This window comes from Rhipicephalus microplus, chromosome 8 (genome assembly GCF_043290135.1).
Source record: "Rhipicephalus microplus isolate Deutch F79 chromosome 8, USDA_Rmic, whole genome shotgun sequence".
Classification (NCBI taxonomy): Eukaryota; Metazoa; Arthropoda; class Arachnida; order Ixodida; family Ixodidae; genus Rhipicephalus; species Rhipicephalus microplus.
This window is the reverse complement of record NC_134707.1, coordinates 35,104,539-35,119,120: the sequence shown is the minus strand read 5'-3', so window position 1 is coordinate 35,119,120 and position 14,582 is coordinate 35,104,539. Positions and strand designations below refer to the sequence as shown.

General features: G+C 49.1%; 2 protein-coding genes and 1 long non-coding RNA gene across 3 annotated transcripts in view; 1 reads left to right on the top strand and 2 right to left on the bottom strand.

Moving 5' to 3' along the window:
* The window catches only part of LOC119187091 (rab-like protein 2A), a 290,773-nt gene that overhangs the window by 100,997 nt on the left and 175,194 nt on the right, over positions 1-14,582 (bottom strand). The window lies entirely within an intron of this gene.
* The window catches only part of LOC142768933 (uncharacterized), a 63,302-nt gene that overhangs the window by 27,333 nt on the left and 21,387 nt on the right, over positions 1-14,582 (bottom strand). The window lies entirely within an intron of this gene.
* The window catches only part of LOC142768931 (uncharacterized), a 33,535-nt gene that overhangs the window by 18,291 nt on the left and 662 nt on the right, over positions 1-14,582 (top strand). The window lies entirely within an intron of this gene.

The following is a 14,582-nucleotide window of genomic DNA, read 5'->3' as shown; positions in this document are numbered from 1 at the left end:
CAGCGCCAGCCACACAGATTAGCTCGTGCCAGTCTATCTGCTTCGTCTTCTTCAGCTCCATGCACTGGCACGTAGCATGACCCCCGGCGGCGGAGGCACCGTCCCGGTGCTTTAAAGGTCGTTATCTGACGCATTATTGTAGGGCTTGATCCGCGAGACGTGTACGATATCACTGGGCCGCATAGTAGATGATGATGGGCAGATGGGGCTGATCTCGTAGGTGACAGGTGTTACTTGACGCAATATACGATAGGGTCCCGTGTAATGAGACAGAAGTTTTTCGGATAGGCCCAGCCGACGATGAGGGGACCAGAGTAAAACGAGGGTACCGGGAGCGAAATGTACGTCTCTATGTTCCGCATCGTACCGACGGCATTGGTTGGTTTGCGACGCCATCAGCCGAGCGCGAGCGAGCTGACGGGCATGGTCGGCTCGCGCAATCGCGTCGCGGGCATACTCGCTGGTGGACGAGGTGTGAGCTGAGATGACTGTGTCCAGTGGTAAAGTCGGCTCTCTTCCGTACAATAAGTAGAACGGCGAAAAGCCCGCTGTGTCGTGACGGGATGAATTATACGCGAAAGTTGCGTAGGGTAAGGCAAGGTCCCAGTCTCGGTGGTCGGGCGACACGTACATAGCGAGCATATTTGTTAAAGTGCGGTTAAATCGTTCCGTAAGGCCGTTTGTTTGAGGGTGGTAAGCGGTTGTCAGTGTGTGTTGCGTCGAACAAGAACGCAGAATGTCGGCGATGACTTGGGATAAAAATGTACGGCCACGGTCTGTGAGAAGCTGTCTCGGCGCACCGTGAATCAATATAACGTCCCGTAACAAGAAGTCAGCGACGTCGGTTGCACAGCTGGTTGGTAGAGCTCGCGTAATAGCGTAGCGTGTAGCGTAGTCTGTGATAACGGCTATCCATTTGTTTCCCAATGTTGATGTGGGAAAAGGACCAAGCAGGTCTAACCCAACACGGTAAAATGGTTCCGCGGGTATGTCAATTGGTTGAAGATGGCCAGCGGGTAGCAGCGATGGTGTCTTACGACGTTGGCATAGGTCACACGTGGCGACGTATCGGCGTACCGAACGAGCAAGGCCTGGCCAGAAAAAACGGCGCCGGACGCGCTCGTACGTGCGGGATACGCCAAGGTGTCCAGCCGTGGGAGCGTCGTGAAGTTCGGTGAGAACACAGCGGCGCAAATGCTTAGGCACAACAATGAGAAGGTCGGGCCCGTCTAGTCGGAAATTGCGACGGTATAGCACACCCTTTTGAATGACAAAGTAGCGGACGGAAGCATCATTTGTGGAGGATTCCATACGGCTGATGATGTCAAGCAGCTCTGGATCACGCTTCTGTTCTTCCCCTATATTAAGGAAGTCGGACACTGACAAGATAGAGTTCTCCGTGGGCTCGTCAGTGTCCTCAGGATCGTCGACAGGGTACCGGGAGAGGCAATCGGCATCACGGTGTAGGTGGCCAGATTTGTAGACCACCGAATAGGAAAACTCTTGCAGGCGCAAAGCCCAGCGACCAAGGCGGCCTGATGGATCTTTCAGAGAGTTCAGCCAGCAGAGTGCGTGGTGGTCGGTAACTACCGAAAATGGGCGTCCGTATAGATAAGGTCGAAATTTCGCCACCGCCCATACAAGAGCCAAGCACTCACGCTCTGTTATCGAATAGTTACGTTCAGGGGCGGATAGGAGGCGGCTGGCATATGCAATAACGCAATCATGGCCATGTTGTTTCTGAGCCAGCACTGCACCAATGCCATGCCCACTTGCATCTGTACGGATTTCCGTAGGGGCAGCAGGGTTGAAGTGTGCCAGAATCGGAGGGGTAGTGAGAAGAGCGACGAGAGTCGAGAACGCAGAAGCCTCTTCGGAGCCCCATGAAAACGGGACTTCTTTCTTGAGGAGTTGCGTAAGCGGCCTCGCTATGTGCGCAAAATTTTTCACGAAGCGTCGGAAGTAGGAGCATAGTCCGATAAAGCTGCGTACATCCTTCGCAGATCGTGGTACAGGAAAGTTTTTGACGGCGCTGATTTTTGCCGGGTCTGGTTGTACACCGTTGGCGTCTACTAAATGGCCAAGCACTGTGATTTGATGGCGTCCAAAGTGACATTTGGACGAGTTGAGCTGCAGGCCAGCGCGACGGAAGATTCCCAGGATGGCTGAGAGGCGCTCTATGTGAGTTTCAAACGTTGGTGAAAAGACGATGACGTCGTCCAAGTAGCACAAACATGTGGACCATTTGAATCCTCTGAGCAGGGAGTCCATCATTCGTTCGAAGGTGGCTGGAGCGTTACAAAGGCCGAAGGGCATGACCTTGAACTGATATAGGCCATCGGGGGTGATGAATGCCGTCTTTTCACGGTCCATTTCATCTACCTCTATCTGCCAGTAGCCGGAACGAAGGTCTATGGAGGAAAAATAGTGGGACCCATAGAGGCAATCAAGCGCATCATCTATTCGTGGCAGAGGGTAGACGTCTTTTTTCGTAATTTTGTTTAGGTGTCGATAATCCACACAGAAACGCCATGCACCGTCTTTCTTGCGGACTAGCACTACAGGAGAAGCCCAAGGACTGCAAGATGGCTCAATGATGTCCTTGGCGAGCATTTTGTCGACCTCACTTTGGATGATGTGACGCTCGGCCGCCGACACCCGATATGGGCGCCTATGAATAGGATGCTCATTACCAGTGTTTATGCGGTGGCTCATACCGGTAGCTTTCCCCAACGGACGGCCGCTGATGTCAAATACGTCGATGTAGGACAGCAGAACCCGGTGGAGCTCATTAGTCTGCTGCGGTGTTAAGTTGGAAGCGATCATCGAAGTAATAGCACTGTCGGAGCAAGTGGCAGACTGATGTTGAGCGTGGGGTTCAGAAGGGGCGGCCATCGCGAAAACATCTACCGCATTGTCTTCTAAGGTGCAGAGCAACGCTAAAGAGATCCCTTGCGGCAAAACTTGAGGTGTCAAGCTAAAGTTGACAACTGGGAGGCACGTAGAATTTCCTGCGACGGACAGAATGGTGTGCGGTAATGTAATGCCACGGCTTATGAGAACATCGGTGATAGGGGTCAGAACATAGTCACCGTCGGGAACTGGTGGTATTGAGACGAGCTCTATGTAGGTCAGTGTCTGTGGAGGGAGGCGCGCGTGTCCCGTTGTGCAGAGGCGACTCGGCCGTTGTGTAAGAGGTTCTGTTGCGGGCAAGTGTAGACGGAGCGTACTGGTCGAACAGTCTATGAGGGCAGAATGCGCGGATAGGAAGTCGAGGCCTAAGATTACGTCGTGGGGGCATTTATCAAGGACGGTGAAGAGAACAACTGTGTGTCGATCCGCAATGCTCACACGAGCGGAGCACATTCCAACGATAGATGCTATGCCACCATCCGCAACACGGACGAACTGGGTGGTCGCAGGTGTGAGAACCTTCTTGAGCTTGCGGCGAAAATCACTCGTCATCACGGAAAGTTGGGCGCCGGTGTCGACAAGAGCAGTGACATGTAGGCCGTCTACTTGTACGTCTATGAGGTTCCGTTTTGTCGGTATCGTCAAAAGAGGATTTTCGGTCAGTCCGAGCGATGCAGCGCCACCTCCGGGGGCTGCAACGCTTAGTTTTCCGTCGGAGAACCTCGTGGGAAGGCGGGGGAAGATGGTCGGCGGGGCTGTGGAGAACGAGACTGGCGACGTTGGGGGGATGGAGAGCGGGAGTAGCGGCGTTCAGAAGCAGGTTCCTGGGCAAAATGGTCGCGGTTGGTCTCATGGCGATAGGCAGGACGTGCATATAAGGGACGAGAGGACGGTTGTGCAGGAGGACCCCAGCGACTTCTGCAATGGCGAGAAATGTGCCCGATTCTGTGACACGAGAAGCATATCGGCTTGTCATCGTGTGTTCGCCATGCGGACGGATTACGGAACGTTGAGGGAGAGCCGGTCGGGAAGGGACGTGCAGGCGTGTATCGGGGCTGGTAGTCGGTGCGGGTAGGCGGTGAGATAGAGTGAATTCCCAAGCTGGCGATTTCCTGCCGGACGACTGCTTGAATGAGAGGCAACGTAATTGGCGGAGAGGGGTCAGGGGACGTTGTTCCCACCTTAGCTGGAGCAGCGGCTTCAAGCTCCCGCCTGACGATTCGCGTCAAGTTGTCACAGTTGTCTGGTGGATGATATGTGTCGAGACATGAGGACGTCGCAGTGGTGTTCGGGAGGCGCTGGAACTGATGGGAGATGCGTCTGCTTTTAGCTTGTTGGAACCGGCGGCATTCTTGAATGATGGCATCAACAGACGACACATTATTGAATACCAACAAGTTGAACGCATCGTCGGCGATACCCTTTAGGATATGGGCAACTTTTTCAGGTTCAGACATATTTTCGTCAGCTTGGCGGCATAGTGAAAGAACAGCCTGAATATAACCGATGTAGGGCTCCGTGGAAGATTGTGCGCGAGTCGACAACTCATTTTTCGCAGCTTCACGACGACCAGAGATGTTGCCAAAAAGCTCACGGATCTTTGCCTTGAAGCTGTCCCAGCTTGTTATGTCATGCTCGTGGTTATCAAACCAAACACGAGGTGTTCCGTCGAGATAAAAGATGACGTTTGCCAGCATAAGAGTGGGATCCCACCTGTAAGTGGCGCTGACGCGTTCGTAGAGGCGTAGCCACTGGTCGACGTCGGAACCCTCGCTGCCCGAGAACACGCCGGGGTCTTTGAGCGCGGGAAGCGTCACGAATGTTGTTGCGGGCGCTGGGTTGACAGGTCGGGCAGAAGGGGGAGCGACCGGAGAGGATGTAGCCGAGTCTTGGGTGGTCATGTTGGAAGCCGCGAGTGAGCGTCCGCTTCGGAGTTCCGTGGCGAGGACGGGGATCGCACAACTCCACCAAATATGTTACGGGAAGGAGACTGACTCAGAGGGGTAGTCACCGATGTATTTACAGACGGTTAGGCGAGCAGCGCCAGCCACACAGATTAGCTCGTGCCAGTCTATCTGCTTCGTCTTCTTCAGCTCCATGCACTGGCACGTAGCAATATGTTGTGATGAGTTCAATAAATTCTTTCCCACCGAAACATTATATCTGTATTTCTCCGCCCAAAGGGGATGACAAAATGAACTGTCAGGTTAAATGTACTGCGCCCTGCGATGATTGTGTTCAAAGAGCAATCACATTACTTTAGGTGTTTGAAGTGTATTTAAAGCTGCAATAAATTAAAGAAATTGGTGTTCAGTCATTCGTTGTGGAGCTCTCATGTATGTTTTGACGTACTGAGAGGCATAATGGTGGCTGTTTCACCCGCCTCAGTAGAGCAGTGGTTATCGTTATTGGATGCTGAAAGTTACGGGTTTGATCTTTGTGGTTGTGGTCCTATTTTAGGAAGGGGGGGGGGGGGGTAAATAGTACAAACCCGTGAACTCTCTTATGTAAGTGCACGTTGAACAAAACCTTGCGGTCGCAATTTCTGGAGTCCTTTACCTTGTCGTCTCTCATAATCATATTGCCGTTTTGGGATGTTAAATATCAGATATAGTGATTGTGTTTATTGAGACAGTGTACGAAGTATAATTCACACCTCTTTCAATTGAGGAGTGTTTAGTTTGTTTCTATGCAATCGCGCCTGCAAAAACTTATAGTTATTTGATTGACGATTGTTATTTTCAAGTAGCTTTTGGGTGTTCGAAGCCTACTAACTTGGTAAAAGCTGACCGTTTTACTTAGGTGTATAGCTTCACAGTAAAGTGTTAGTTCGAGAAACCGATAATGAGCGAAAAAAAAACCTGTCTCCCCGTAAAAAGAACCGTGAGTAGGATGATAAGCAACCATGGGTCGATTTGAAGTTCTGTAGAGAGGTGCTGTTTATCCATCACTTTAGACGTTCACTCTTACACACGCAATCGCTTTGTGAACACTTTATTACGCCATACTCATGCTCATGTGTTAATTCATATTACTACGCTTTGAGAAAGAGAGAAAGAGGAGTAAGCGCTTTCATGGTAAACAGCCCCGCAGCCCCGCTAGCGTTTTCACTCATATTAGAGGACGCGCCGGAGTGAAGAGAGTGCTCTACCACAGAGCCATCTAGAAGGTGTTCCGAGTACTAGCATGCTATGACGACGGACAAGGGGCAAACCCCGACCATAGACTGCTTCGCATCTACCACATTTGCAGTTAACACTCAATATTGGGGCTTTATGAAAGGCTTATTTCAGGTGAACGCGACTGCTTAAAAAAGTAGTTTCATCCATGAAACTTAATGTCTTTAGGTTCGGGAGCAAGACACATTTTGTTGGGATTCTCGCTCTCTTATCTTTGGCAGTATTTATATTCTTTTTGCACTACATATGTAAACATATAAACTTCCGTGGCAGAGCATACCATCGTGTTTCGCACAAAAAAAAACCGAATATGTTAAAGAAATTTCGTGCGTTTCATCTTACGTGTGGTTACAGAGACGTTCGTACTAGCTTTTTTCCTCAAATAGTAAAGGATGTAAGCTCCAGCTTAAGGTTGCGTGCTCATGACTTATGTTATACTGACTTCATGTGTGCAGAATTTTTGCGAAAGAGTACGTGATATGTCATGTATGCAAAGGATGACAGAGATGCTTCGCTGGTTTGTACGATCCTTTGCAAACATTACGTATCACACCATTTCACACCATATTTACAGGGATTACCTTATGAACTTGTTGAATAGTTCATTTTTGTGCATGAAATTTATAATGAGTATCAAAACCACCTACGCAGCTTGTAGCCTGATCAAATGTAGTTTCACTAACTCATTCGAAAATTGTGCTAAAGCTTTTTTTTTGTTTTCCTGCTTTCAACTTCTTTATGTTGCATTCACGTTCAATACTTGAATGAATTCAACGCGATTGCCACGCCCCCCCCCCCCCCCAGGTCGAAAACCGGTTAAATATTGGTGCAAACCCTATAAAGTCAACCTTTCCTGGAACGTTGTCGTCTGACTCTGCACATTCATATTTAACCAGCGTTTAGAACAATTCGACGCTGATCGATACCAGCGACCGCCAAAATGCACCATGGGCCTTCAAATTTCGTCAAGTCTAAATATTATGACAGCTTTGCACACTTCTTGAAGAGGCCATGAAATGCTTTTTCAAGTAACCATGGAATAAATTTACTGGAAGATCTTATTACCTCACGAATTCAACGCCGCGAAAATTTCAAGAATCCGTCCAGTGCAAATGGAGTCACCAAAGTTTGTCGCATTATTCAATTGCATTCTCTCTTCTCTCGTACCAACGAAAGTGCTGGAAGCTAAGCAGGGAGGCATGGCAGAGCCACAGAAAAACGTCACACGCACCTCGTGACCTTAATCACTTTTCTCTCTTTTTTTCCTTCGAATGTGCCGCTTTTTTAGCGTGATCGCGTGAGCACGCATGCACAAGTAGCGGCCTCCCGCGGTGATTTCTGTAACGAGGAAACGCGCCATGCTCAAATCAGTCAATGGCTAATAGATGGGTAATCCACGTGAGATTATTGGGCATATTCCGTGACTTGTCGAGAGAATGGAAATCAATTTTTAGCTGACTGGTAATGTATTGTGAATTCCTGGCTGCGTGCTGTGTTATAATATTAGGCTTGCGTGTTGTCGAGAGCATCTACTACCGATTGGCAGTGTTTCCTGGCCATGCTAAAAAGTGTTTCAGGGCCCCTTTAAAGAAATGTCTGATTCCAGCCTGACAGATTATTTTAGCACAGATTTCAACGAAAGTGTTATTTACATTTATCTTCATTGCCTTTAGAGTGCACTAATATGGTTGCAATATATTCCTGTACCACGAACCTTGTTGTTTAGTGGAACTGATAAGGCAGCTGAATCTTCAACGTGGGGCCTTAGTTTCAGAACCCAGCGTCACCTTGAATTTTCGCAGCGAAGCTTCTAAATATCGAGATCAAGAAGCACACGTAGCCGAAATGTAAAAGGGCAATAACTCTGACAAGACAGTCCTTCTACTTAAGATCTCACCAATGTGTGCTATGACCGGCGGTTATGATGTGCAAGTTCGCTTTACTTATGCAGCTTCAGGCGTGTGTCTATCTTCAATTGTGCACGTCACCTTAAGAAGATGTGGCTCACCTGCCTAAAAAAAGTCACCACCGCGCACTAACGTAAGGTGGCTCTAACTGCGAGGTAGCTTCATTCAGGCTAGAGTAGCTGTATATATCTAAAAGTTGCATACGCACTAACTTTAATTCACGCATACACGTCACGCCATCCCGAGGCGTCGGATAAAATGCCGGGTTGGCAGTGTTTCACAAAACGTTTGCATTACGATGCTGTTAGTCTCGGACCTTAGATTTTAGTTTTAAAGACGATAGTCCTTCTTGGGGACCTTCGACGCAAAAATTTTGGTCTGTCTGTCTGTCTGTCTGTCTGTCTGTCTGTCTGTCTGTCTGCCTGTCTGTCTGTCTGTCTGTCTGTCTGTCTGTCTGTCTGTCTGTCTGTCTGTACGTTTGTCTCTTTGTCCGCCCTTAACGGTACCCTAAACGGCACCAGTCACCAGACGAGACTCCAAACCGCCGACCTAATCCGCAGCGCCCGCCATTGTTGCTCAATATTCAGCGTTCATACTTGTGCGATTGTCAACTAAAAAGCAATTATTGGGCATATGTGAGACACCATACCAACACATATATATTCTGTATGTGCGTCTTTTACTAGAAAAGGCATACATAAGTAATTCTAAGGACCATAGCATTTATCACGCTGCGCTGACCATGCAACGCTTGCACGAAAAGGCGAGTGTTTTCAACGCTTTGCTAAGACGACACTGTGGTGGCACCTACTTCATTAGATGAACTAGCGCACAATGACTAGCTGGTGTGAGTGTATCTGTGTCAGTGCGTGTGATTTTACTGGTGTGACTCTCTTTATTGAGACGCCAGAGTCTTTTTGCAATACGTCTCATTGATTATACAGGTTTCTTCGTTGTTAAATGACTCAAGACACTGCGCTAAATTTGTGTGCGGTTGGTATTTTGAAAATCCTTACGTCGGAGGGCTGTTGTACATTTCAATGAAGAGCAGTGGTAGTATGATGAACGACACCGTGCACTAGAGCGCGAGCGTGCATATTGCCATCGAGACAATGCCGCCAACAACGCTAACGGAATTGAAGTCTTTGGAACGCTTCCCCAGCTTCTATAGTCAAGTTGTCTTGTAAAACATTTCAAATCGTTCTAAATTGCCTAATGGAACGGGCCCCGGTTGCCACTCCTATTGTGAATATTTCTGGTTGAGCACTAACTTCCAACCTACCGAATGTTAACAACAATTATTCTAAATATATAAACTAGTGGCTCTTACTCCCTTTGCATTAGATACAAATGACATCGGAGCGTAACTTGATACAAAACATTGTCGGTGCCGTGTGATTCTCAAGGTGCGCGCAGCGCGTGCACTTGCCAGCTCACGGCATGGCCTCCGAGATTGCGGGCGCACAAAGTGGTTCTTTCCAGCCGTCCCAATCGCCACGCTGTCCAGCAAAACGAGCGAGTATCGCCTCGCGCGCTCGGCTGCCGCAAGGGGGCGCGTTTATAGTGGGTTCCTCGAGCAGCGGAGACCACGGCAGGAAGCAGAGCGCAGCGGCATTCGCGCGGTTACCTTGCGTGCATGCGTCCCTGGCATTCTGCATAGAGGAGAGAAAACTTTGGAGTGGAAGTTTGATTCAATGAGCGATTTATTTAAGTTGCCAACTGGCTAAAGTTTACACAACTGATGCTATGTCAATGCTGTAGTTTTTTTTCTGTTGGAGAATGTGACGTCAGGCCTTGTTTCTTCCATTGAATTTCAGGAATATGTCATAATGCTGCGTGCGCTTCTGCACGTCAGATGGGAAAAAATACTTGGCCACGAGACGCCAGCATGCGCAGTGGTGGTGTCAACGGTGCCGCTGACGCCAAATTCGCGAGTAGGTGCGACTATAATTGCTCCAAATTTAATAAAAACTGCCAGCCCGCCCAATCCACAAGCTACATCGGAATGCCGCATTCTGCGCTCACGGGTTCGACGCAAATAAATGGGTCACTTGCTTGTTCTTTTTGTGGAACTACCCCTGATTTAAATTTTCACGCTGTTTGCAGAATATTACAGCTGCAACGCGTAGCGCCACACAGCTGCATCGACACAGCTGAATCACAGCTGCAACGCGTAGTGCGACGTGGTTTTATTGCTTTTAGAGACGAAGCTCTTTGTTGCAGTACTTGGTCGGTCGTCCTTCTAGCCAGCCTAGCCACCATATCCACGGAGTGAATGATATGATGAATGGGGCGAAGCATGCGTCCGTCCGATGCATGCTGTAGTGTGATAGTAGTCAATGGACGCACGGACGAACGAATGCACGGACGGATGAATGGGTGGACACGTGCTTCGCCTCGCTAATCATTCACTCCGTGCATATGCGGTTTTGTTTATTTATCCCTTCTGCACCGAACAACGTTTTGCTTCTCGTGAGAAGTGCCACCGAAAGTGCCTCATCTATAGGGGAGACCAGCGGTGGAGAGCACGGCTGGACGGCGGATCTCTTGCTGAGGCATCGCATTTTTACCTGCTCTAATATGGGCGGCGCCAATCTACAACAAAACAAAAACCCCATTTGAAAATAAAATGCGCAGCGTTGACTTTGCCTCTCGTACTCCTTGAACTGAAATTTCCAAATGAACACGAAGTTATACAAAAGCGAAAAAACCATTTCTTTCTCGCCACACAGAAGCTTCGCCAACAGCGCGGCAGCCTTTTCGACCGAAAGAAAGAGCGCCGCGGTGCGGAGAAAAGAGCGGGCCACGCCCACCTTTGGAAACACGCGCTCTCCGTGCGATTGGGACCATTGGAGAGAAACCTGCCGCGCACCCGCCATTTTGGAGGCCATGCTCATGGCTCGTTCTCGACGACAGATGAAGACAGGTGGCGCGGGTGAGATGATGCCCTCGTGAGGAGTGGGACCTAGCGTTGCGAGCAGTGGAGAGGGAGAAGCGAGAGAGGGCTGACACGCAGTAAGTGCGTGGCAGGCGAGGGAGAGAGACATCACCATGCACTGCTAAGAGGGCGTGAGCTACTTGGCACCGCTTGAACACCTGCGGCGAGGGGAGTGGTGCGGATGTAGGGACTGCGTTACACAGGCTAGTGAAAGAGCTGCACCGCATCTAATAGAAGCCAATTGACTTTTACAATAACAAATAAACATGAATGAATTTCGTTGAAAGACGGTGAACAGCTCGTATGGCTACGGTGAATTACGGACCAGATCACAATGCCAAGCGTCTTTCTACGTAGCCTTTGAAATCCGCTTAGGGAGTGCGAGATACGAGAAGTTAACCAAACAAGTACGCGACGGTACATGAACACTGAGGCGGAGTGCAACCACCACGAGCCTCATTCATGAATCGGGGAAAGCTACAGCATTTTTGTATTACCAGCTAATAAAATAAAAGTGGTTCATCATACCTGAATGTCTTGAAAAGAGAGCGCACTACTTAGACGCGGACAAAGAGACAGGGAGAAGCACTCACTACCAACTGAGTATTTATTCGGAAAACTATTAATTATATACTGACAGATGAAACGGTATCATGGCACATACGATAAGCCCAAATCACGGACCAAAATAACAGAACCGTTAAAAGATCTATGTACGTCCCCCACCCGACCAACGGCTACTGTGCCTTAGAGTGATTACTAAAGGCATCTGCTACTGTCTCGAAATGCTAGCTCTTTATCGGACAGAGCTATCCTGTCATCACTCAGGTATACCGCCTTGGGAAGTCACGCTGTGTGAAACTGGTCCTCAAGGGAGACTGCACACCATCCGATGTCAGAGTCGGACATTTTCGACATCCTGTTCGGCCTACAGTAACCACGTGCACATTAACACGGATGGCTCTACTACGCCATCTAGTTTAGGTGGAGCAGTGGTTATACCATCACAAGGGGTAACTCGGTGCTTTAAAACTTCCCATGTGACAACGTCAACGACGGCAGAACTCGAGGCTCTGCGCAATGCACTGGAACTCATCAATTCAGAAGAAAGACCAGGTAGCCCCGCCGCGGTGGTCTAGTGGCTAAGGTACTCGGCTGCTGACCCGCAGGTTGCGGGATCGAATCCCGGCTGCGGCGGCTGAATTTCCGATGGAGGCGGAAATGTTGTAGGCCCGTGTGCTCAGATATGGGTGCACGTTAAAGAATCTCAGGTGGTCGAAATTTCTGGAGCCCTCCACTACGGCGTCTCTCAAAATCTTATGGTGGTTTTGGGACGTTAAACCTCACAAATCAATCAAGAAAGACCAGGTAAAGGGGCTGTGTTTTCTGAGTCAAAACCAGCGTTACAGTGCCTAATATCAGTTCTCCGACGCGGATGCCACGACCAGTTGACCTACCATAACGTGAAACTTCACCACCTTTTAATACAAAAAAAATTACGGCATATTCACGGGGTGAATGATGATGAATGGGCGAAGCTCCGGACGGATTCATCGGTAAACTGTGAATCTTCCGTGTAATTCGCCCAGTCGATCATCATGTAAAGACGTGAGAAACGCTGTGTGTGTATATACACAAATCAACTTTTATTTGTTCTTAGACGATGGATGGCTTGCGATGTCCCTTGCCTCGCGCGCTCGCACATCGGGATTCTGTCTGCGAGCGCGCGCTGCTGCCGCCTTGCGCTCTCTCCGCTGTGCAGCCTTATCCATCCGGCGACTCCGAGCGTGCGCCAACTGCGAACGGATTTTATTACAACGCTCCCCCTAGCGTACGTCACCGCACTAAATCAAACGATTGCCTTCAACGAATTCCTATTTATAAGATCATTCCTATTTTATATCATTCCTATTTATAATTCCTAAAATAGGAATATCATTCCTATTTTATAAGATCTCGAGTCTTTCATCAACTACAAGTACCGCTTTCTAGTTTATAACATCTTGCATCTTTTCATCATCAGCTACAGGTACCACCATCTAGTAAACACTACAAGAAACAAACGAGAGGTGGCTACATACAGGAGACGGTACCGCCATCTAGTGAACACTGCAAGAACTAAATCAGAGGTGGCTACATACAGGGGACGGTACCGCCATCTAGTGAACACTGCAAGAACTAAACTAGAGGTGGCTACATACAGGCTACAGGGGACGCACAGCCCACGCCCTAAGGAGCTTCGCCCTTAAAAGGCCACGACATCGCTTTTCAGTGGTTACCTGGGCATTGTGGTATAGGCGGCAATGATTCTGCAGATCATGCTGCTCGCACGTCATATAAAGAAGCGAACAGCGTTTCGATTCCGCTTTCAAGAGCGGATGCGGCGAGGCAGACTCGTCAACTGGCCCGCAGTCTCACACTGACTGAGTGGAACACACCAAGCATACACTGTACCAGACTGAACGAGCTCGACCCTTCACTACAACTGCGGCCTCCAACCGGCCTACATCGACGTGCAGCTTCGCCTGTCTACCGCCTTTGGCTGAAAGTTGCTTTCACGAAAGCTTATACCACGTTAATCGGAATTACTGACAGTGCGGCGTGCGATGTTTGCGGCACCGACGAAAATATCGAACACCTGCTGTGCCATTGTCCTCGATTTGCGTCAGATAGACAAGTACTTGCCAACGCAATGCGGCGACTGGATGATCGGCCTCTTTCTGTGCAGGTGCTAATATAGCAATGTCCACATGCCTCGACAGCCTACAAGGCAGCGAAAGCCCTGCTGTGTTTCTTGAGAAAGACAGGCTTGTGTGAATGCCTCCGACATGCGGTAGAGTTTTACACGTTGCAGTGAAATTAATGTCAGTCTCTCACACACTTTTTTCTTTTCCCTCTCTTCCCTCTTTCTCGTCTTTCTTGTCCCTTTCCCTAATCCCCCAGTGTAGGGTAGCCAACTGGATGTTTTTCTGGTTAACCTCCCTGCCTTCTCCCTTTTGTTGCTTCCTCCTCCCTTCGGTCTTTTGTGCAAAAGTCACTTCAATGTCATCAGTGCTTTAAACTAGGTCACCTCAAGGGCGTGTGCCCGAACTCGCTACGGTGCCCCCGGTGCGCAGAACCTTGTTCAGAAGATGCGTGTCAATTGATATTTCTGAAATGCGGTAACTGTAATGGCTCACACACTACCTCATCGAAAGACTGCCCTCGAATTAAAGAAGAGCATGCGGTGCTCAAGAAAATGGTCACTGACAATGCGACCCACAGGGATGCTGTCGAAATAGTACGGTGTCGGCAGCGGTGTCGGTGCCATCGCTCGACCTCAAAGACTGCACAAGCTCGAAACGGCAGCGCCACCTCTACTGCTGCACCAGTAAGTCAAGTGGCAACAGGGCCTACAAATTCAAAGACTGCAGAGAGGACTATCGCTGCAGAGGAATGGTCTATTCTTCCTAATCATCCACTAACCACAGAGCGTCAGAAGACCATGTCCACTCAGGGGTATTCACCAAACGCTGATGACACAAATAGGAAAGATGGCAATGTAATTACTATGCTTCGTTCTCTTATGCATGCTATCCAGAAGATCTTGTTGGACATGAGGACAACGTCTGCTGGAAGCACTCTCAAAGTACTGGACGCCTTGAG